Source organism: Macrobrachium nipponense, chromosome 8, assembly GCF_015104395.2.
Source record: "Macrobrachium nipponense isolate FS-2020 chromosome 8, ASM1510439v2, whole genome shotgun sequence".
Taxonomy (NCBI): Eukaryota; Metazoa; Arthropoda; class Malacostraca; order Decapoda; family Palaemonidae; genus Macrobrachium; species Macrobrachium nipponense.
In genome coordinates, this window is record NC_087203.1 from 55,401,074 (window position 1) to 55,424,019 (window position 22,946).

Genomic DNA, 22,946 nt, shown 5'->3' on the forward strand with positions numbered 1-22,946 from the left:
AAGTTGCACAACTCACCAGCATCAGCCACCAGTCTAACACATGACAGCTCATTAACCTACCTTCTGCCTGCAGGGAAGAGAAAGGTTAGGCAAAGAGAAAAGGAGGCCAGTCACTCACATACATGCTCTCTCTTTCACAACCAAATCACCTTAGGTGAGATGCTACCTGTCCCACTAGGAAAAATGGGTAAGCTATACAACTTGTTGAGCAGCCACCATTGAATCCAAGGAAAAAGTGTCCAAGGACTTTAAAGGAAATGTCCAGAGGGTAAAAAGAAGTGAAAGTGGTCTGGTGCAACCACTACCCTGCCTTCAGTACCTGAGGAACCGACGGATTCTTCCTGAATGCCAAGGACAGAGCAATGTCCCTGACATTAAGAGCTCTTGCTCAGAACGTACTGGTGTCCTCTTTATCAGATGCAGAGTACGCCCATTTGATTACTTCATGAAGCCAGAAAGAGATCGGGCACTTCCTTCTTATTCGAGCCAGTGTTAACAGAGTCATTGACACTCAGGCCGGAGATGTCAAGTCCTCTTAAGATATGCACTGCAGCACCCTAACTGGACAGAGTAGTATCTCTAGGAAGGGAATCAAGAAGGACTCAAACCTAGTGTCAGGGACCAACAGATTGAGGCTTCGCTATGAAATCCAGGATGAAATCTAGTGTAACAGTCCATAAAGTTTGCCTATTCTCTTCGCCAATGCCAGGGCAAGCAAGAAAGCACTCTTGAGGGTCTGATCCCTGTCTGATGACTCAGAAAGGGTTGCACAATGTATTTCAGGTGTCTAAAAATGCATGTCATATCCAAAGCAGGGGAGCCTAGGTTCCCTGGGAAGGCAAGACCTTTTGAAGCTTCTTATCAGCAAAAAAATCTCCAGCGAGGAAGAGTTGTCATCTTTAGAGGCCCAGAGTGGCCCTGTATCCAGAGGATAAAGAAGAGGTACCTGTTAGAGGACCAATGAATAGGCATATTTGGAAATACACATCCTTCAGGTCCACTGTAAGCATGGAGTCAGACTCCCTAATGGTTGTGAGCACAGAACATGTCGTTTCGATCGTGAACCGGTCTGTTATGACTTTAGTATTGCCTTTCATCAGCATCACTTCCACCTCTCCTCAAAGGGTGAGGTCCTTCCTTGAGCCAGGAATGTATGTCTGGACCTGGACCGACTATTGGTGAGAGGTGGCCAAAACTCAAATGGAAGTAGAATCCATTACAAAGCACATCTGCTACCCAGGTCTCTGCTCAGAATTGCTGCGATGTTGCCCAATGGTTCGACAGGTACCCCAAAAACGGCAGCATGTGGAGGGGAACGCTGCCCATAGCTTCCTCCTCTCTGCTTACCCTTGCCCTCTTTGAATGGAAGGAGGGCTGAAAGGGGCGTGGCTTTGAGCTCTTCCTGGCAGGGGCAGAAGAAGGCTGGGCATTTCCATAGGGACCCTTCGAAGCCTGGGACTTCTTAGTGCCCTTAGAGGAAGTGCCAGCCTGACCCAGAGGTTGGGCAGCAGAAGCATGCAAAAGCCCAGAGGTCTTTGCCACTGGCTGGTGGGGAGGTCAATCGTTGTTCTCTACTTGAAGTTTGTCTGCATTGGCAACCATCAACTCTCGAGGGAAGAGGGAGGTGGCTCCCAGCAACGGTCCATTCTGTAAAGCCAATACCAACTCTGGGCCAACAAACTTGGATTTTTGAGTCAGGACAGCATCCCTCCTCTTAAGCACCAAGTTTGCCCATAAGTTTGCCATCAGGTGGTCTAGGTAGGTAATGGCCTACCTCCAGACCAGCTCAGTCCTGCAAAGGTGGTTTCCTCTTCAGGGTTCGTGGAACACAGAGCATCAGCGACCTTGGACAATGTGAGATACCATTAGTCCAACCAAGAGACTGCCTGAAACGCCGCCATGGAAGTCAATTCCAGGTTTGCTGCTTCTTGCTGTGAGAGAGTGTTACTCTCCACACCAAACTGTTGCAGCAACAGACCAGGAGCCAGATGAATCAAGTCCGGGTCATCCTGTTTGGGTAGAAAGGGCTTCTCCAAGGGGGTATTGAAATGCTTCTGTCGAGGGAGAGGAGGAGGAAAAATTGTCCTCCTCAGAGAACAGCATTCACCTGCTCCAGAACCCCTTCGGAAAGATCGGACCATGGCAGGCCAATAAGGCTCTGGGTTTCTTCTCAGGTCGCCAGTGGGCTTCACTGGCAGACGGATGATCCACAGACATGGCCATGGTCCCTTCCCCAAGATCAATGTTTTGACATATTCTAAGTTCTCTGAAAAAGCTCCTCCTGGTTTACCCTCCCAGCAGGAGAGAGACCATCAGCAGAACCCCAGGGCTCCTGCTAGACCACCTGGGCACATGGCCCCAATCAAGAACCAAACCTGGAATATAAGCCTTCATGAGAGGGCTGCATTGGGACATGGCATCCCAACCTTAAGCTCTTCTGTCTGGCTCACGGTTCCCATGTAACACCAGGAGGTTGAGGGGACAGATGAGAGGGGCCAAGCATCTTTCTCTGACCTACCGGAAGCTAAAGCTCCGACAGGAGAGGAAAGCCGTGAGTGATCATCAACACGCAGTGAGGATGACTGCACAGGCCTAGGAGAATGAACACACTCACATGAATGTTGGTGGGGGCTGTCCTGAGGAGAGCGAACAGGTCCACATGAACGTGTGCAGAAGCTATCCCAAGATGAATGGGCTCGTTCATGAAAACATGAGCAAGGCTGACTCGGGAGAACAATCACACACTCTCAGGTGTATGCTCGGCTGTCCTCTTGATGTGCTCCACTTTTCTTTGAAGACTGGGCCTATACACGAAAAGAAAACTTTGTGGGGGACCTTGCCAAAACTTCTCCTGGTGAGCGGACTTGTGTGCCAGTTGCACCTACATGGGACCCAGGTTGTATACTCAGGCAAGCACTGGCAGAAGATGAGACAGCACCTGCATGCTTAGCACTCTCTCTCTCTCTCTCTCTCTCTCTCTCTCTCTCTCTCTCTCTCACTTACCGGTGTCGCGGAGGTCAGTGGGACCCCACATAGCAGTAAAAGATACTACACAAGCCTGTGAACTAGTAGAGGTGACTCGAATCCCGAGTACCTGGGGTGACGCAGGTTTCCTTGGAGGTCCACACACCTGGAGCTCCCAAGTCACACAAGGCACGATCGATCATCAGCTGCTCCCTCTACCCAAGTGTCCAGAGAAACTTGGGCAGAGGTAGGCTCTGTACTAGTCCAGGAAGACGACCTCCTGGAACTAGTATCAATGATGTGGATCCTCTTGGCGACACACTCACCTGATGCTCCTGAGTCATAGGGTATTGGTGCAACCTGCAGCATGGCCACAAAGTCTAAAGACCACAGAGAAAACCCAAGAGATCCCTCTACTTCTTCCCTGGAAGGAGGCAAGCCTTCCAAAGCACTGGGACGGGACTTCTTTCATTAGGAAGAAGCTATCTTAGTCTTCCTCTGCTTGTGAGCTTTGGAAGAAGGTGGGGGGAGGCAGCAGCAGACGAGGACGACAACGAACATGATAATGACACCTCTTGGCTCCAAATTCTTCCTCACATATGCCTTCCTCTTCAAGGAGTGCAGGAGAGTATCCACCCATCCAGAGGATAGCGGCAGAAACACAAGAGAGAAGACAATAGACATGAAGATGATAGGAACCACTGCCATAGACGTGGCTCTTGAACCAGTCGACATGGTTACTGTGGCAGTACTAGTCACAGCGACCGAAGCAACAGTCACAAGAGGGGCTTGAGAGGACCTTAGGTGGCTAAGCAAACCCAGCACCAAAGGCTCAGCAGAGAGACCCAGAGAGTGACAAGTCTCTCAAAGCTCCTCAGTCTCTCTAACACCTCCAAAGGTTGATTAAGTAGGGGAAGTCTCTCTTCGCTCCATAGGGGATTCCTATCCCTCCAAACGAACAGAGACCATTGAGCAAAGATTGTCCCAGTTCCTTGGCCCCCATGGTGACTTCCGCCTGGTGAAGCAAGCAAAGATGACGAGGGGGAAATCACTCCCGTAAGAATGATGTCAATGCACGGGAGTTTCAAAGGAATGATTGGTAAACACAGGAGTCATTGGGGGCATCTTACCACCAGATGGAACATTGGAAGCCTTTTTCTTTTACTTCCTCCACAGTGAAAACCTCACCCATTACACAGGTGACCAGTCATGACACTAGTCACAGACACTTTCAAGATTACAGTCATGCCCTCTGCAACTCGTGCGAAGGACATGAGGGTCAACATCAATAAACGAGCAGTAGCTGTAACAGGGTGTAGAGGTGGTACCAGGACACACGATTAGTATCAGCCTGCTGCTCATCAGGACAAGTGAATTATGTGCTCCACAAAAATCCTTAACAAAGTGGACCGCAGGAATGTGAAATGTGTAAAACACCTGGGGCGGGGGAGGGGGGCGACTATTCACTACTTAGTGTATCTTGATTATATTTTCTTGACTAAATACATCTTTTCTTTTGATAACAAAAATTATATTTGCTAATTTTCAAATATTAATTTTAAGTTTTATATATGTTTAAATAATAACATTAAATAATAAAAATAAGAATTTCTCTCTCTCTCTCTCTCTCTCTCTCTCTCTCTCTCTCTCTCTCTCTCTCTCTCTTCCTGAGATGAGAGAATTTATATATGTTTGTTTTGTACGATTGTGGGGTTCCAAGAGACAGAACTGAGTACTACTGATTTATTACCAGGGCACGAGATATACATAGCAGTTAGTAAAATGACAATAACAAAAGACATAATCAACATACAATGATGAATTATATATCAGCATAAAGGCCAGGAAATCTCATATAGTACAACATATACATGTGATTCTTGCTGCTTAGCTAAATGAAATACAAGATCGCAATCAGTGGGTAAAGAAGTTTTTATACAAGTACTGCCTCCCAAGACAATTATTAATGATTAATAATGAATAATTAATGCATAATTAATAATGAATAATTGGAAGATTTGTACAGTTAATCACGATATCTTGTTGGTATCAGGTGCTGTCCTTTAGTTCTTTATATTTGAGGTTGTGGGGCAGTCTCGACTGTTGAGTCGTCCAGCAGCCCTGCCACTATGTCGTACTTTGTTCAGCCCCTGGGACGACCTCGACCACGTCTCGGGATGTTGGTTCCTTCGCTTGAGTTCTTATTTTGCGCAGGAGTTCTCAGACGTCTGCTGATCTCTTCCCGGGTCTCATTATTCATGAGGAAAGTTGGCTTTAATCTGTCGACGGTTACCCAGTTTTCCCGCCCATGGATGTCAACGAGGTAGGCCTAGGAGTTTCTTGTGATGACATGGTATGGGCCTCTGTATGGTTTGGATAGGCGTTGTCCCTCAGGAAGACGTGTGTGCAGGTTCCTAGGCTTTCTGGTCTGTAGTTATGTGTCCTATCTATGAGTCTTCCAGCAGGGCACAAACTCTTCTATTTTCTTCTAGTCTTCTAAGGGGTGTATCCTGGTTATCTAGTTCTGTAAGGAAGAATTCCCCTGGTACTGCCAGTGCTTCCTCGTAGACTTTTTCTGCAGGAGACTTTTTGCCGTTTGCTTTTGGCGCTATTCTGAGTCCTAACAGGACCCAGGGCCTTCCAGTTTTCGTCAGTACACCATGCCATCAGTGCCACGTTTAACAAACGGTAGGCCCTTTCCACCATTTTGTTGGCAGCGGGGTTGTATGCCTTCTAAGTATTTGGGGATTCTAGCTATTCGTGGGGCGTCTGGAACACATCCCCCACGAATACAGGGGGTCCACTGTACTGGGAGAGTGACTGATTACATTTAAACACTAGTGAGGTAGCTACTGCCCTAATTTCATGGGCTTCTACTTTCAAAAAGTATAATGCCTCTTCTTGAATACCAGTGATATTCAGAGATTACATCTCTTTAAAAAAAAAAGGGGGGGGGGGCAACGCTTTCTTGGACATAGAACGAGATGTGTTCTTCACTGAAACCAGAGATTGCAACCGGGGCCCCTTTGACCCAAAATGTTGTCCAGGTGTTGCTGGATCAGGTCCAAAAAATGATCCTGTACCACAGGAACACTCACACTCGACAAAAATCCAGCTGCAAGGTACGCTTATGGTGAGCAGTCCATGGCGCCAAATGCTAGCCAACATAGTAGGTGGACAAGAAGATGCAAGTGAAGAACTGACACCGAAGAACATTTGGAAATTGGTGAATATTTGGATAAAGGCCGATCTAACACTGGTCACCTCTTAAGGGTTTCATAGACGATATGATCGCCAGATCCAGACATCTGATCGGAAATAAATCTCACTTTCAATGGGGTTCTCCTGTGACCAAAAGTGCCCGGAGTCCATTCACCAGCGCACAAACTGCTGTTGCCTGGTTCATGGCTTCCATTTTAGTTCAGATGGCCCGAAGCCTCCATGTCTATGGCGTGATCTCAAGATTTACTTCCGTTTCAGTGAGACTTTAACGCGGCAAAATGGCAGCTACGTAAGCAGATGAGTTCTGGGAGGAGTTCAATGAACGTCAAAGGAAAGCAAAATTAGGCTTATGACAAATTAGTTGGAAATTGACAGAAAGATGCAATATATCTATATAAAGTATAAGAGATATATATAAACATATATATATATATATATATATATATATTATATATATATATATATATATATATATATATAGATATATATATAATGAAATGAGTATTGAGAATATAATACGAACACCATTGTGAATATAATTCATTAACTTGGCATATGCATATTTTGATTTTGTTGCACGGCGGAGAGATGATAAAATGTCAATTTAGGAGTTTGTCAAAACATTTTTTTTTTTGTAGTCATCATCGCTGACTCCCAAAGAGACAATTGGGGGTCTTGAAATGTAGACACATCACTTTTGGACGGCGCAGGTTGAGGATTGCCGTCTCAGCCACGATCAAGGGCAAAGACAGGTCACACTTATGTTCGTGCATGGACAGAAGTAGGTATACTTCCGAATCTGGTGTTAGTTAGATTTCCTGGATGTTACCATTAGCTATATATGATGTCATGAACTTTTCCAGTACAATGAACTTGTTCCACATCAGTGAAGTCATCTCAAGGGGAGTGGCCTCAAAGTTTGTGCGTAAGTGCGTAGATTCTGTTCCCCTATATTTTGGGAGGAAAGATAACTGGGCACTTAGAAGCAGCCTTGTTTTGGCATGGCCTCGGTTTACTAATTAGTGTGTGCTTACAGCTGAAAAGGGTAAGCTTACATTTATGCAAAAGTGTAACTTTGTCTTTTTTTTATCTTAAACATTCGTTTCAGGGAGGTCCTCTTTCGTATAACTTTTGTTCCAGGAGAACTTATTTATATTATTTTGATTTATTTACAATTTATTTAAGTGGTATTTCTTTTTTCCTCTCTCTTAGACGGATCTGGAAACGGAATAGTGTTGATTATAGGAGAGACATTAACGACCTTTTTGATTGCCTATCTTATGACTGATGTCTACTTATTGTAGAGAAAGGGGTGGACGGGTTTTGTCCGATCCCCAGGGTTATTTTCGTTTCCTGTTTTGAATTATACCTTTTATATAATGGTGCATTATTTGGGTCATATTCAATTAATCCTTTTGTTCTTTGAGAATCTGACTTATCCAGTTAGTCCTTTGGTTCCCTGTAAAAAGTTTAAATAAAGTTTATTTTAATTATTTATGAATCCAATTTAACCACCTAGGTAGCTTTGGTTTGTCAGTTACGAGAGAGAGAGAGAGAGAGAGAGTGCGCCAGCTCCTGGTGTCATCGTTACCAGGATACCTCGAAGAGGTAAGTTTATGATAATATTTTCAATATTCAAATTTTCATTGTATAAATTAAAAATTTTGTGTTGAAAAAAGTTGAAAATTATACTCTTACTTGGCTACGGAAAACGTAGGTTTAAAGGCATATTCTGCTTTATCCGTTAAAGCAGAATATGCCTTTAAACCCTACGGTTCTGTAGCCAAGTAAGAGAATAATTTTTAAACTTTTTCTACACAAAATTTTTAATTTATACAATGAAAGTTTGAATATTGAAAATATTATCATAAACTTTTATTTTATATACGGAAAATAACACTGAAATTTAAACAACAGTAATAAACCACAACACGTGTGTGTTTGTGTTTGCGGCTGTATAAATGTATTAGTACTATTGTTTAAATTACATTGTTATATCCCGTGCTTAAAATAAAAGATGTATGTATTAGTACTATTGTCTAAATTACATTGTTATATCCCGTGCATAAAATAAAAGTTTATGACAATATTTTCAATAATACTTAAATTTTCCTTGTATGAACTGAAAATTTTGTGTACAAAAAAGTTGAAACTTGTACTCTTACTTGGCTACAGAACCGTAGATTTAAACTTAGGCCTATTCTGCTTTAACGGATCATAGACCTACTGTATACTAGAGCATAAACCACTAGATTATGCAAGATGCTGTGTATGCAACATATTTACTGATTACCTTTGTCAACTCGTGTTGCATAACTTTAATAATTGCTTTACATATCTCTGGTATTATATGCCCCACGGAACGACTTATGGCATGGACACGAAGTGTGTCCAGCAACCTCTTGTACAGTGACTTTGGTTGTCTCATACAAGTGTTTTTTTTTTTTTTTTTTTTTTTTTGTTTTTTTTTTTTTTTTTTTTTTTTTTTTTTTTTTCTATATGAGGGGAGATCATATATAATTTCATGTCGGTCTGCTCGTCCATTCTCGGATAATTAAACCAGTCATCAGGGTAAAGTTCAATTCATTAAATAATCAATCGTGAGATCATTCATATCTTCTTCAACTATAGTTTAATCCAGGCTCTCCATTTTTGCTGGGGGTTTCCAGTTTCTGCTGAAAGAAAAACCGACTCAAAATGTTTATACCTGTTTTTTAATAGTTCTATCACAAAAAGTGCATTTCATGATGAAATTTATTAAAAATACCAAGAATTTGCGGATATTTCTCAGAAAAATACCACGAATAGGCGAACTTTCCGCGAATAATCTGGGTATATGTTCCATAGGGAAATCTGCGAATATGTGTTCATTGTATAGTGTCACCACTGAGCTGAGCAGCCTTGTCCTCATGCTATCAGTTCTCTGCAAACTGAAGTGCATCCGAACATCTATGGGCAACATTGATACCGGTGTCAGAATGGAACTTGAGGCCCTTTAGAAAGTGAACATTTAGCACTAGCAGGACGTTTGGGCACCAAAAGAAGCTAGGAATGCTTGGCTCGCACTGTTCAGGCTGTTCACTCAACTCTCCCCAGGCACTCGGAATCCACCGCACATACAGAACTCACTGGTCGCTCAACTACCACTGAGCACTCGGCTCCATACACTGGATGTTTAAAATGTACTGTAGACTGCAGTCTCTCCTACTGGTTGTTTGGCACCAGATGGATGCTTGGCGCCAGCTGGGTGCTTGCTTTCAACGTACGCTACACTCTCTTCTCCCCTTGCACGCTTGGGTGCCACAGAAAGTTCTCTCACTGAGCACTCAGAACTCTTCTTAAACAAGCACTTGGGGACAAAATTCTCAGAACACGTCTGGGTGCTTTTCTGTTTGCAAAATATCTAAAATGAGGTACAAAATAACATTTTTACACAGCAAAAATTTGTTCTATCTAAACAATTTTATCCTTTAATAAGAACTGCAAATATACATAAATGTTTTATTAGATAAAACTATAACAGGATGTGTTTACGTTATTAATAACTGCATATTAATGTAAGCTTTTATGATTTATAGCAAAACTATAAAATTTTTGTGTCATGGTAATCGCTTTATAACAAAGAAACATATATTAAAGGAAAGGGAAATGTATCTTCTTCGAGTAGGTCTGAAGCAAGGAGGCATTATTGTGCGTGTTTGGGGCATCTGTTCTCATGATTGTTTGAGAATGCTCTGGTTGTTTTGTGGAACTCCAGCACGCGGACGTCGGTAGCAACACGACACTTTTAGAGCGGCAGCCCGGACCGTTGAGATACAACGAACGAGATACCGACCAGTAAACCCCTTCCGGTATTTAGGAGTAGACTTGTAAACTGTGAAACTGACCGTCTGCCGAAAATATATCATATATATGGGTGGCTTACTTAACAAGCACCACTAATTGCTCGTTAGATTTTGGGTCTAGATCCAATATATGAGATACCAGATGAAACTAATATATAATATAATTGCAGTCTCTACTGATTATAGAATGACCAGTGACAGACATTTTGGAGGGTGGGTTCCCCCTGACAGACGCACTGAAAAGGGGGGGTTAATTGGATCTAGATCCAACTTAGGAGATACCGAGTAAAATTTACACTATTATAGCACTGCACATCCTAGAGTACTGTGGTGGTAATGACAGACGTTCTAGTGGGTGGTTACCCCCTGACAGACGCCCCACAACGAGTGGGGAGGGGGAGGCAGGATCTGCATCCAACATTGGAGATACCAAGTAAAATTTTGTACTACAATTGCACTGCACATCCTAGAATGCTGTGATAGTAATGCCAGACATTTTAGTGGGTGGTTAACCCCTGACAGACACCCCACAACGAGTGGGGAGGGGGAGACAGGATTTGCATCTAACATGGATATAACCAGTAAAAGCTGTACTACAATAGTTCTGCACATCCTAGAGTACTGTGGTGGTAATACCAGACATTTTAGTGGGTAGTTACCCCTGAGAGACACACAACGAGGGTGAGGGAAGGGGGAAGGGGAGGGGGAGGGGAGACAGGATCTCCATCCAACATCATAGTACCAAGTAAAATTTGTACTACAATAGCACTGCACTTCCTAGAGTACTGCAGTGGTAATGACAGATATTTTAGTGGGTAATTACCCCCTGGCAGGCACCCCACAATGAGTTGGGGGGGGGGAGGGGAGGGGAGCCAGGAAACTGCATCCGACATTGGAGATACCAGTAAAATTGTACTACAATAGCACTGCACATCTCAGAGTACTGCGGTGGTAATGACAGATATTTTAGTGGGTGGTTTCCCCCTGACAGACACCCCACAACGACTTCGGAGGGGGAGCCAGGATCTGCATCCAACATTGGAGATACCAAGTATAATTTATACTACAATAGCACTGCCCATCCTAGAGTACTGTGGTGGTAATGACAGACATTTTGAGGGTGGTTACCCTCTGGCAGACACTCAACGAGTAGGGATGGGGAGAGGGAGGGGGAGACAGGATCTGCATCCAACATTGGACATATAAAGTAAAATTTGTACCACAATAGCACTTCATAAATCCTAGAATGCTGTGATGGTAATGCCAGACATTTTAATGGGTGGTTACCCTTTCACAGACATAACCTACGATTGGAAGGGAGAGGTGGGACACCTTGAACTATTTCAAAATCTATCATAGGCAATATTAAAATTAGAAATATGGTAAGTATCTGAAAATCGTGAGCCTGATAAAATGTAAAAGGCAAAAAATTCAAGAAATATTGTGATGTTTCATGATAAGAATTACTGCCTGAGTTATTTTTTTAAATTCCTATTGAGTATGGAATATCTCACTTCATTAATTCCATCCAATCTATATAAATACTATGTGTGAGACTTCCTAGGCTTGGTCTATTTTCTATAGTCTCACACACACACACACATATTTATATATATATATATATATATATATATATATATATATATATATATATATATAATATTAGCACTATCCTTTGGTTTGGAGTTATTACTTCACACAAAGTATTTTATCTGAATGGGAGGGGGTCACAATTGGCAGCAGCTACAAGTATGTGTGCCGAGCATTTTTGAATAATTAAACCAGTCATATGATGCCAATAATTAAACCAGTCATATAGTGCCACTCTCAGTTCCCCTAAAAAAAAGAAATGTAAGATAAGTATTCTCGCTTTAATAGCGTCTTTGGTCATTTTCTTTTCTTGCCTATAGTTAGGACATTGCAGCCATGTCGAGGTTCGTAGCCCAACGTGTCTTACCATAAATGAATTGTTCTTTAGTTGCTGTTGGTTCGTGTGGACGAAATGAAATTTTTATCGGATATGGGAATTCGATTGATATTAAGACCAAAGTCCCATCAAAAAGAGCCGTTTTAACACCCGCACATTCACAAAGAGATGATGTATCACAACACAAATAATTATTGGAAACGGAAATGTGAATGAATTGTTCAGGATAAGCTAACTATAAAGATTAAAACATTTTCCCCCATTTTATTTCCCCTCCCGAAGTTGACGATCATACAACTTGGAGCTCCTGACTCCCAAATTAAGTTGGCCTATAATATCATGTCAGTTATCTAATAGTCCACTTATTTTCGGCTGCCTCACTCAAAATTGATCTGTACACTGTCACCAAGTATCAGGTACCATATATATTCAGGGAAGAAAATCTAAACTTAAATAAAAATGATACACAGTTTGATGTTTAAAGCCAGCCGAGTGCGTTTGTCTCTCAACTTCCCGCCGGCACGCACCACAGCACAGTGGGCCAGCTGGTGGACAAAATTAAATTTTTGACTTTTCCAAATTATCATGAGGATCATAAAAATAAAAAATACATACATTAGTGACGAAGGAATACAATATTATAGATTGCAAGTAGTTGTTAGTATCAGTGTTTTACAGGCTTAAACATGACTAAACAAGTTGCTCTTGGCTGCACACTGTTTTTCCATACAAAAACATTTTATTGTTTCTTTAGCTACGGTTTATGAAAGGTGTGTTGTGGAGTAAACTTATATTTCAAAATTACTTTTTTGTGCATTATTGAATGTATTAAAGGTCTTGATCTTTATATCTATGATCTAAATGTTGGGTGCAACAGTGTTTGATATAAGTCCCTCAAAATTTGTTGAAAATTTTAGGCATATAAAAGTTTATGATAGAGCCCAAAAAATTGCAAAGTTTTGCAAAGATTCCCAATGGTGTTAAATGGTAGATAATTAAGTCCCAAACAACAGGACGAAAAACTTTTTGCCACTAACTTCCACTTTTTTTACAGTGAATATAATTGTCTGGACAACTATGAAAAAAATATTAGCAAAAGATGAAGATATCAGGTTTAAGAGTAATAATGAGCCATTATATCTTTTTATTTCAGATATAGGAAAATAACAAGGTGCATGAAAATGGATGTTACCAACTAATATCTGTTTAATGAAGCTAGTGAAGCGATAAAGAATGGACATATGCATAGTTTTCATGATGGTAAACTACATAATTTTCTGCTTGGAAAGATTGAAAATATTATACGTGATCACACTATAGCAACAAATATTGTGGTTAACTTTCTAAAAAACTTAAGAATTAAGTGGAGAACTGTTAACAGAACCAGAAAGTTATTTCTAAGTAAGTACCAAGGTTGGCTTGATGCTAAAGTGTATCAAAACCCAGAAAATGAAACTCCTAAGAAATCTCGAGGACGACCTAGAACAGAGTTTTCAGGGCTCATCCGAGAAAACAAAACGAAGGAAAACTGCAGAGCTTGTTAACATATCTCCTCATAGGCTCACATATGCTACATTAAGAAAGAAGGGACAATCAGGAATGGCTAAATCTTTAGCCCAAATTTTTACTGAAAGCCAATGTACCTCATCAGAAAATATCAGTGTTCTTTTTCTGCAAATGAAGCTCTGGCATTGATCTTAGACTGTGGCCTTTCAAAAAGAAGCTATCAAAATTTGAGGAATAAAATACTTGAGAAAAAATCAAGTTTTTCCTTCTTACAACGACGCTCGTTCCCCCAAAAAAGAGTGCTTACCTTCTGAAAATTGGTTAGTAACTGATTATTCTGCAGAAGTGACCTTTTTAAGATTTATTAGACCACACAACAAGGAGAATATTTGAAGTAGTGTCTTTGAATGTAACAGATTTAGAAATAAAGCAGTTTAAGTTAATTTGTAAAGTTGGATTTCATGGTACAACTGGTCAGTGTTTACAAGCAGATTCGAAGTGATAAACAAGAACGAGATGTCATTTTCGAGTCCTGCTTATTTGTAACTTGTATGGTACTACCTTTACAGCTGAGTGGAAAGACAGAAGCTAATGGGAAAATTATCTTATGGAAAAATAATAAGCCCTCATCATCATTTTTTTTTTTTGCAGACCTATAAGGTTCAAATTCATAAAGGAAACTTCACAGGTTTTAGTGGAAGAAGAGGAATACTTAAAAAATGCTATCCATATACTTAGACCAACTCAAGTTAAGAACGATGTTAGCGTCATTCATGATGTGAGCATTACAATGATAGATGAAAAGTGGCATCCTCTTTATCCCTTGTCACCACAACTCAATGCAATGCTGTTCTTTGTGTGGGGCATCACCTGAGCTAATGAATGACATAGAGAAGTCTCAAAGAGACCTCTGTCGAATTATGGCATCATGTATGGACTATCAACATTACATGCCTGGATAAGATCTATGGAATGTTGCGTACACTTGTCATACAAGTTGCCTATAAAGAAATGGCAGGCAAGAACAAAAGAAGAAAAAGCAAAGGTTCAGCAACAAAAATCGAAAATACAAAAAGCTTTTCGTGATAGGACAGGATTAGTGATTGATATGCCAGGTTTTGGGACGTCAAATGATGGAAATACGGCTAGAAGATTTTTTCAGCTTGCTGAAACATCAAGTGAAATTCTTGAAATTAAGATAGAATTGCTGAAGAATTTGCACATCATCTTGTGTACTTTATCATCTGGGTATAATATAAATGTCATAGCATTCAAATCCTTCTGCATCATTACCGCTAAAATTTACGTGGAAGAGTAAAATTGGTATTATATGCCTCAGAGTTTGCATAGAATTCTTATTCATGGAGGTTCAGTGATTGAACAGTTCAATCTGCCAATTGGACTTTACTCCGAAGAGGCCCAAGAAGCCAAAAACGATGACTTTAAGAAGTTCAGAGAGTCATTTTGTTTAGGTTTGAATGAGCAACTCACGGTCCGACACAACAACAGTCAAATAGGGGTTTTCAAATTAAGTCGCTCAGAACTGATAGTTTGACCATGAGTGGTGTCTTCGGCAGGGATTGATGAACTAGGAGGTTCATTTACCAAGAAACGGCACAGAAGAGGATATCGTTCAACATGTCAGACTTTCGATAGATAAAGAGTTTTTGATGGGGTTTCTTCGAGATATATAAGTTGTAGCAATGTCTGTGGAATATAAAAAGTAAAGGATTTCTGACAAACACAAAAGAAATGGAGCTTATCAATCAATATTTGAGAAACTAAAGAAAAAGTGTCCTGATGCAGCGATAGAAATGGAGAACAAGAAGATAAATAATAAATATAAGACCTTTATATGAGAAAGAATTAAGGAGAGTTGAGGCATCAAAGAAATCAGGAAGTGGTGCATAAGACGTGTCGTCCCTTAGACATGATATATATACGTATTTTTCTTATTTCTTTACATACTGAATTTTGTAAAATTTTATATAATTGCAATTTACCTTAAGAGTGTAAACAAAATTAAATTACATAAAACTTTCATTCACCACAGTGATGTTGGATATTGAAGGCCGTAGCGTTTCTAGATCCTGGAGTAACGACAAGGTTTCAAAGTACCAAATTACATATATATATATATATATATATATATATATATATATATATATATATATATATATATATATATATATATATATAGATCCTGGAGTAACGACAAGGTTTCAAAGTACCAAATTACGTAATATATATAATATATATATATATATATATATAAGATATATATATATATATTTAAAGGATGAATTGATGTGTTAGTGAATTATGTGATGTCAGCTTTTATGGCTTGGAGACAGAGCGCGCCTAAAGATAGTCTTCTTGGAAACGAAGGAATTACATGTGTGCATTATTGGGCTGGTGGCTGTTCAAACTGTTGCCACAGGTGATCTTAGGGTGTGGTAGATGTGTACATCCGTTTGTACGTACATGACAGGTTCGGCCGCTTGAGACACTTAAGAGAAAAGCACACATTCCTTTGAGATAGGGAGGAAGACGGTTCAGAGGACACCAGGTGTTGAGGCAAGGCCAATCAAAGGTATGTTTTTAAATGACTTAAAAAAAGTTGCCTTTGAAAAGAGAGAAGTGTGTACATTTATTTAACATTGTGTAGTGAGGAATATAATGAATATATCTCTTTGTTACAGATGGGTCCCATGTCATCATTCTAGAAATGGGATTCTCTAAGTTTGACTGTCAGAATGTACGTAGAGGTTGACAATTTGAGACTTTGGGGTGATTACTTAGACTAATCCAGGAGAGTGGAATGATAATTTACAGTTCTTTGTGGGGCTCACTTGGGTTTTTAAACATGACTTATTAATCATTTTGTTCCATTTTACGTTCATCTGGTTTGGGAAATAAATAGCATATTTTTGTATTTATGTGAACTCACTAGCCTAGTTGACAATGTCTGCAGAGAGAGGCCGCCCGCTACCGACTGGTAAGAGTTGTCATTTGTGTAGTTTTGTTGGGGGTGGGTTAAGATACACACACACACACATATATATATATATGTGTGTGTGTGTGTGTGTGTGTTTAATAGTCATGTATGTTATACAATACATAAAGTAGTAATCTCTTAAAACAAGACAAAAAAATTGGTGCCTTGCTCAGGACGTTTAATCAGTTATATTCCAAAGTAAAAGAAAAATAAGAAAATAAACGAAATAAGAATATATGCTAAAAAGCTCCTAAATGATATGTGATTTAAAGAACTAGAGACAATGTAATAGTAAAATCATAATGGGAGGTAATGATTCCTCCCTCACACCCTTATAATTTTCTTGTAGGTACTTGGAGTTGATTGAGAAATAGTGTAGTGTAATGACTGGTTACACAACGATTTATTTCCTTTTCACTTTTGTAATTTCCTACACTAATTTTATACACTACAAACTGTTTGGTATATTTGTAGAAGGGTTAATTATTTTGCGTTTCTAAAAGCGAGTTTATTTTTTATCAAAGATACAAATATGTAAACATGAATTTTATTTATCTTTATATGTGGTCTTTGCGGAGCGTTGTCCAAATAGCTTAACATGTCTCCAGCATGACTCTTCTAAGGTCTTTGGGTGATATGGCCAATTTTACATCTTGGTAAGAGCAATCAGTCGCTATGAAGCGTAATGTGGCACTTGGCCTTGCATAGGGCGTTGTGGATGTTGTTATGCATGTGTCCTTTTGCATGACCATTATAATCTTTCTAAAAAATTTAATGTTATACCTCATTTATCCGTACTTAACCATAACAATCCCTGGGAGCTACCTGTATTTCCTTTAAAAGCAATAAATGTGAGATTTTCTTTCCTCAATAACCAATCATTGACCCAATATTCTTTTCCGTGGATTTTTTTTATTGTTATATTGGCTACAACGGCACAGTCTGAGCATATATGGTTCATTATCAGATAATCCCTCTGCCACATCCGAACGGTGTGGCTGACTGACTACTTTGTTCAGACCGGGCAGTAACGTGAGTTTGCAGTCCTTTTTTTTGGAGTCTCCTCCCACCCAGCTCTCATCGTACAACCAGATCGACTGTGAGTGGCCCGCCTAAGTCATTCCTTCCTGCAATGTGATGATAAGAAGCTCATCTGAAGTTTTTACTGCCCCCTTGTGAAGCCATTGCTTCAAAGAACTGATCTCAACAGTTGTAATACTGGCCAGCAAGTATTTCATTACAGCACTGCTCCCCGCTTTTCACACATAGCCATATTTAATTTTGTTATGTAAATAGAAACCATTCTGCATTCAGCTTTGCGAATGAGCTTGTAAATGAACTTCTGTTCTTTTTTAGTTTCTTTCTATACTTGTATCCTGTATTTCAATTGTTGATGTTGAATCCTTTTTGTTTATTGTAATAAAGAACCTGAGCGGATCTTGATCTGTAACAGTTGGAGACCTAAGGCCAGGATATTTGGCACCGTAACAGACTGAAACAGGGAGAATATGGAAAGAACCAGAATGACTGAGATGACGAAAGAGTTTAATGAGTCTGTTTAGCTTCTAGGTCTAGAAGGGAATGATCTCCGTGAATATGTTGAGAAGAAAGTAAGAGAAAAGTATGAGAGAGATGAAAGGGCAGCTGAGAAGGAAGTAATGAAAATGCAGCAATAGCAAGAGAGGTAATGAAAATGCAGCAAGAGAAAGAAGCAATGAAAATCCAGCAAGAGAGAGAAGTAATGAAAATGCAGCAAGATAGAGAAATGATGGTGATGTAGCAGGAATAAAGAGAGAAAGAGCGTAAGAGTGAGTTGGAAATCGCTGATTTAAGGCCAAGTACTCTTAACAGTGAGACAGGCGAGAACTAAAATGAAACTGAAGATTTAGGTATGAGTGCAGTGTTGAAATTAGTACCAAAGTTTGATGAGGAAGATGTAACAAAATATTCCATGTGTTTTGAGAAGTTAATGGAAAGAGTAGGTTCTCCTAAAGAAATATGGACTCTATATTTACAGTCAGTTTTGTGTGGTAGGGTGCTTACTGTGTATAGTTGCATGTCTAAGGAGGAATGTGAAGAATATGATATTGTGAAAGAAATTGTTCTTAGCGCATACAAGTTAGTACCAGAGGCGACCGTAAGAAATTTAGAAGTTTGAGAAGGGACGAGAATATTACGTATGTAGAATATGGTAAGAAGTTAGAAAGGCTGTTTTGTGATTGGTTAACTTTACTAAAGTTAATGATTTTGATGGTATGAAGAACTTAGTATTGTTAGAAAACTTCAAATATAACGTATCAGCTGAGATTAAGCTTTATATAGAAGATAGGCAAGAAGTATCTTTTGCAGGAGAAACTAGATTGGCAGATGAATATAGTCTGACTCATAATTTAAGTGTCAATAAGAAGCGAAATGATCCTTCGTCAAGTAAAGTAAAAAGCAGTAAAGGTTTCAGTTCTAGTAATAGCAATACAAGTAAAAGTGACTATTACTGTTATGCATGCAGAAAACCTGGTCACGCGTCTAAGGTTTGTAAGAATAAAGGGGTTTTAAGTAGTTCAGAATTAACTTGTTTCTGATGTAATGAGAAAGGGCACTTAGCAAGAAATTGTACAGTAGAAAGGAAGGAGGTTAAGAAACCAGTGTCTCTAGTTAATAATGTGATGAGAGAAACTAGGGAATTTTAAAGAGAATTTCTGTCAGAAGATGTAGTTTCCCCTCTTGGAGGAAGGGATTCTAGAGAAATAGTCTTACTTCGGGACACCAGAGCTTCAGTCTCCCTAATTAGGAGAGAGTGTGCCAAACAGGGCAGAAATCAACATGGAAGAAAAAGTCATGTTAGGTGGATTTCCAAACACTTGTGTTATTTGTCCTTTGCTGAAGGTAAACTTGGAAAGTCAGGGAGTGTCAGGAGAAGTGAAACTAACAGTCGTTGACAGTTAGCCCATTGATGGCATTAACATTATTGTCAGTAATGACTTAGCTTTATCCAAGTATGTGCATCCTGTTGTGAGAGAGATTCCAGTACCTGAAATGGTATTAACTAGGTCAGATTTAGATACAGACATAAACTACAGTCATAGTTTGTTCGTGGATTCGAACGAGTGTGATACAGGTGATGAGGTTGATCTTGGCATGAGATTGGTTGAGAGACCTGACTCTATCAGTAGTGACGGTGATAGCCAAGCTGAAGGAGTAGCTATCGAGAATAAAGTAATTGATGTAGTGGAATCAAGTAATAGTTACTGTGATGAACTAGGCAGTAACCTTTTGAATAAGGATGAGCTAGACAAGTTTCAGAGAAAGGATGAGACACTAACCCTAATGGGTTTGCAATGAGGCGACGTCTTGGTGACAGAACTTTATTGTACAAGACCAGAGAGCCGACTGACTTGCAAATGTGTTAATGCTTGGCAGTGCATTACAGACATATCATACATCCCCCTCAAGATGATACATATACATGACAAAAATTAAAGGGGCAAATGTCACTATGAATATGGAAATGAGCAAGAAAAAACAAAAACACGCAGTTACATATACTGAGTGCGTTGCTCAGTGGTACTCAAATACACGTAATACATATAGACAGAAAAAAGAATAAATTCTTGATACAATTGTACAATTGCATATCATATGAGCAACCAACAAATAATATCAGCATTATATGAAGTCTTGGAGCCACTTGGGTCTACCAGCAGCCCTTTTGAGCCTACTAACAACGCCGGGGTCCTGCATGGGGTGCGTTACTGGTTCTATGGGCATAGGGCTCGCGGAGGTATCGTGCTGAGACGCAGGTGTACTAGGGGGCAGAGCGATGACTCAAGTGTCGTCTGTTCCTTTTTGAAAGTCTGCAGCTCTCGTTACTTTTCAGTACAAAAACACGCAGTTACATACACCGAGTGCATTGCTTAGTGGCACTCAAATACAGATAATGCATATAGACAGAAAAAAGAATCAATTCTTGATACAATTGTACAATTGCATATCATGTGAGCAAACAACAAATAATATCAGCATTATATGAAGTCTTGGAGCCACTTGGGTCTACCGGCAGCCCTTTTGGGCCTACTAACAACGCCGGGGTCCTGCATGGGGTGTGTTACTGGTTCTATGGGCGTAGGGCTCGCGGAGGTGTTGTGCTGAGATGCAGGCATGCTAGGGGGCAGAACAATGACTCTCAAGTGTCGTCTGTTCCTTTTTGAGAGTCTGCCGCTCCGGTTGAGCTTGACTGTGTACTGACGATGGGGCCTAGTTTCCGATACTGTGCCCGTTCTGTCCCACTGCTTAGTAGCCTGGTTTTGTATGCTTACATGGGTACTTAGTTTGTTGGGCGTCAGTCTCCTGGTTGTGTCAAGGGTGCGCATAGCCTCCTGCGATTTTGCCACTTGTAGTTCCCTTTGACATATCGTCTGTCTGCAATACCTGTCTAATAACAGGTGTCTTCTAGCCATCGCTACCCCATCACGCAGCTGGCGACCTGTTGCACATCAATTTCCCTCAGAGTCGTGTTGAGATATGGAGTATTGCCAGGGCCGTCTTGTCTGACTCAAGGGCTCCACCTTTTGATGTGTTTTCTCGGAGTAGCCTCTTTGCTGATTTGACAGCTGCTTCTGCCCTGCCATTGGACTAGGAATACTGGGCTGACAACAGAAGGACCTTGACTCCCCATCTCCTGAAGAAGGCAACCATCTCCTCACTGGCCAAGTTCATACCTCCGTCAGTCGATATTTGTTCTGGGGCTCCCCAACATGAAAAATAGGATCGAAAGTGATTGCTTATTTTATTGGATGTGGCACCACAGGGGAAGTGAGCTACTTTTAACCAACCAGTTAGTCTGTCTGCGTATACCATGTATACACTGCCTTCTACTTGGAACATATCTGCGACGACTTGCTGGAAGGGGTATTTATTCTGCTGGTGGCATGAGCATCATTTCTTCGGGAGGCAGTGAAGGGGCGTGTTCATCACATGAAGTGCATTGGGCACGGCGATGCTGAAGGTCTCCTCCTATTCCCGGCCAGTAGACTGACTGCCTGGCCCTTCTAAGCACAGAGTCGAGGCCTTGGTGTTCTGCGTGTAGGTTAGCGGCTACCTGACGACGTAAATCTTCGGGGATAACCAAATGTACACATCCTTGGTCCACCGAGTATGTCACCAGATCCTGGTTGATAGCTAGCCGATCCTGAACGCTGAAGAAGGGACGAAGGCAGGAGATTTCTTGTGACTTTTGTTGCGGCCAATCACCCGCTGCAACCCTAGCAAGCAAAAGCTGATACACTGAGTCATTAGATGTGGCGCTCCTGACACAGTCTTCACCCAACACGATGATGTCTGGTTCCAAGGCGGTAACGGTTGCACATGCCACTGCCACTAGAATGTCGTCCTTCAAATCCACATCAGAAGCTTCGTGGGGTGCTCGCATGGTCGGGTACCTTGAGAGAAAATCTGAGGCAGTGTTCCTTTTTCCGGGCAGGTATTTGATGTGAAACTTGAACTGGAGTGTATTCTCCTTCAGGTTGAACAATCATGGGTTGATGACATCCTTAAGAGCCCGATCACCCAACAGCTTTACAAGTGGACGGTGGTTCGTGATGATGGTGAGATTCGGGCACCCTAGTAGAACAACCTGGCCTTCCGCAAGCACCAGGTGACTGCAAGGGCTTTTCCTTCTAAGGGAGCATACCCTGCTTCAGAGGGGGTGAAGTGTCGACTGCCACATAGGGCAAGAAGCCAGCCGCCCTTGCAACATAAGGGGCTGTCAGCTGACTGACAAGCACAATACTGCTGGGGGACGACGAAACCAATGCCTTCCTTGCCCCAGTCCGTCATGATTATCGTAGAGCAGGTCTTGTTGTAATAAGCCAAGCCGTCCTTAGCTAATTAACAGATGACCTCCCGTGCCTGCTGGAGTTTGCTATGTAGCTGGCTATCATAGTAGATGTTTTTCCCCATGGGTTTTCTGAGGTCCCTAAAAGGCTCCATGATGGGCACCATTGCAAGGAAGGGGGCTAACTGATTCATAAATCCGAACCATGACCTAATATCAGTGATGGAGGGCTTTCTGGCATGTGGAAGTTACGAATGGCATCTAGTTGTTCGTCTGCAGGCTTGTATGTCTCCCATCCCAAGTGGTACCCGACAAAGGTAACCTCCCTCTCTTGCAGAATTTGAACTTCTAGGGCTTGAGTGTAATACCTGCAGAGGCACACGTTGACAGGAATTTATACACGTGCCAAAACGCCTCTTCGATGCTCTGATCGTATAGCAAGGTGTCGTCAATGCATGTATGCTTTCTGGTGATGTCTTGTAGGGCGTCATTGAACCTTTTTGTGTAGGCGTTGGAAACCGAACAGTGACCCATGGGTGTCCTACGATAACGATACCGTCCCCATGGGGTGATGAAGGTCGTGAGTGGGCGGCTATCCTTGTCTAATTCCACTTGGTGGAAACCCCAATGGGTGTCGCTGTAGTCTTGTACGTG

General features: G+C 41.1%; 1 protein-coding gene across 9 annotated transcripts in view; it reads right to left on the reverse strand.

The window, feature by feature from the left end:
* The window catches only part of LOC135222787 (protein unc-79 homolog), an 841,880-nt gene that overhangs the window by 646,266 nt on the left and 172,668 nt on the right, over positions 1–22,946 (reverse strand). The window lies entirely within an intron of this gene.